This window comes from Vigna umbellata, chromosome 8 (assembly GCF_029865625.1).
Source record: "Vigna umbellata cultivar VRB3 chromosome 8, Vumbellata_1.0, whole genome shotgun sequence".
NCBI lineage: Eukaryota > Viridiplantae > Streptophyta > Magnoliopsida > Fabales > Fabaceae > Vigna > Vigna umbellata.
The window spans coordinates 30,436,646-30,439,386 of NC_142172.1; the positions used below are offsets into that span (position 1 = coordinate 30,436,646).

Consider the following 2,741-nt stretch of genomic DNA (forward strand, 5'->3'; position numbering starts at 1 on the left):
CACATATATTGTAGCAATGATGTAATAAGCTTTCCCTCTTTAGCATATCAGTGAATCCTTTGGAATATATGTTTAAGGATTGTGATGACAATGAACTGCAAAGCAACAACTAGAATGAATCTACACATGCTGCCCTTTTACAATATTGCATGTATTGGAAACACATCAACGCAAAAACTGAGAAATAGTTCAGGTTCAACAAAAGGGTAGCACCAACAATTTGACACACTTCTATATATAGGCAGCAGAATTTATACTGGTACTGGTTTACTGACAGATGACTCTCAATGATAAATGTTGTGGTAGGTTGCATTTCGGCGGTGAAAATTGTGGATTGTGCATCACAACCAAAAACCACGCTCTCAGTGTCAATTGCTACGGCAAGAAAAGAATGAACTGAATTCAGTGACTACGTTTCCTTTCTATGAAACCAATATTATTAGATTTTTTCTAAGTGGAGACATCTCAGATGAAATATGCAAAAGTGAAGAATAAAGAGAACTACAATAGTAGCCACAAAAGAGCCGTACAGAGAAAGAAAGAAGAAACATGGTGAGCAACCAGATTTAATTAAAGTTGCTAGGGCTTGCACTTTGATCAGACATGCTTAGAAGTTGTTCTAGATAGTCAACTCCCAAGTCCTCTAACACCACAACACTTGGTGTTGCTGCTTCTGATGTCTCTTTCCCTTTACATTTTCTGGCCCTTGATAACAATTTTCTCTGGATGAAGTTCCTCTCCTTGAGTGCAAGTGCGGGAGAAGATCCATTGCTGAAGCTATATTGAATCTCTTGCAAAGACTCTTTCACCGTTTTTACTGGAAAATTGAGTACAGCATTATGGCCTCTCATGGAAAATGCAGCTTGGTCATAGGCTAACGCAGCAGCCTCTGCACTGTCAAAGGTTCCAAGCCAAACCCTTGAGCCATTCCTGGTTGTGTCTCTGATCTCTGCTGCAAATTTCCCCCAAGGCCGTTTCCTCACACCGATGTATGACTTTTCCTTATTCTGCACTTGTTTCACCACCAATTGGTTGTGATTTCCTTGTGCTGGTGCCGTAGAGAAATCAACCATATCGAAGGAAAGAGAATCTTGAATAGGGTCAAGAACGGCATTATTGCTTGATAATGATTCGAACAAAATTTCTGAAGGCTCCTGCAACATATCCCAATCTGATGATGGGTTCTGGAAGAAAGGGGAAGTCATGTTCTGAGGGTTGTAGGTTACTAAGTTGTCTGTTCAGTTGCTTTCTCTCCCCCCTATCTTAATTTATATTACTAATGTAATTTACTTGGCTGAAACCCTACCATAGATTCTTTATCAGCAATATATTAATTTATTTGCTTTGTGTAATGTAGAGATCATAGTATTAGTTTATGAGCTCTGACAGAAAGAGCAAGTCATAATAGGCAACTTCTTTCTGTCGCTTCATCTTCTAATGCTTTTAATTTTGATATGCTTCTATTTTTTTGGTTTTATTAAGATAATGAGAAACTCTCTCATGCATTCTTTCTTTCACAAAAAATTTAGGTCAATTAGTAATGATCAAATAGGGTTCAAATTCTTAAGATAACATGCTTGAGCCTGTAAAAAGGAAAAAACATTAGTGGAGGGCAACTAGGTTTTCTGCAAAGATTAATCTTCACCTGCGCAAATGCTGGACAAGAGAACTGTCATTCTTTAATAAATGACGACCCATAAAATAATTTTTTCTTGATATTCAAATGCTGTCATCTTGGACCATTTGATCTTAAGTTTATGGTACATTCATAGATGTTATTATTATATGAATTTTAATCAATACTAAATTCAGTTCGAAAATGAAGTTATACAACGAGATTTTTAAAGTATAAAAAAAGGTTTTAAATTTCATTACCATACAAAATATCACAATATACATGTAACATAAACAATTACTCTTAAGCAAACTAGCTATTATGTGATTTATTAAAGTATGTTTATTATTTTTTTAAGAAAAAGACCATATTGAAAGAGTATGTAACATATTTAAAATGTTTTCTTTTCTGTAAATTAAGCACAGTATATTTGTTATGGATGTGCTTCAGAGTTTATGAACAATTCTTTCTCTCCAACCAATTCTTTTTCATTTTTATGGTTAATCCTAAACCCTAGTCATTTCTCCTTATAGAAACAGACAAGTAACAAAAGTTGGATACAATAGGAGAGTGAATTAAATCCCAGAAAATTTTACAGTTGAATTAAGAAATATATGCAAAAATATCTGTCATCACTACAAACACAATGATTTGTGTAGGCTGTTGAAGAAATTTTTAAAATGTATTTTGGAAATAATAGTACGCCTTCTATTCAAGCTTATATATACGGCAACACGTTGACCAAAACGAAATTTAGATCCAAAGACCCACCATGTGCCGAAACCTGTGTGTTCTCAGATCGCACGTTCAATTATTTTAATAACTAGACTAAAAGACAAAATTCCATGTCCGTTTTTGTACGTACAAATTTGAACTATGTATACTTTCCTTTTGTTGAATTGTTTCCCTTCTGTATAAAGGGATTAATTGTGTATTTTTACAACTTTATGGTTTTAAGTATAATGTGTATTTGGTATCTTTGGTTTCAATTATATTATCCTATGCATATGCTTTTAAAATAAAAAATATTGAATAACCATTATATCCTATGCATATGGTATCTTCGGTTTCAATTCAGACTAAATGTTGTTAGACTTAGCACAGACCTTTTCAAAGGGCTTATTTA

The 2,741-nt window shown here is 34.0% G+C and overlaps 1 pseudogene; it reads right to left on the minus strand.

Moving 5' to 3' along the window:
* Positions 1-559: 559 nt before the first annotated feature.
* Positions 560-1,231, minus strand: LOC124827330 (ethylene-response factor C3 pseudogene; annotated as a pseudogene).
* Between the last annotated feature and the right edge of the window lie 1,510 nt (positions 1,232-2,741).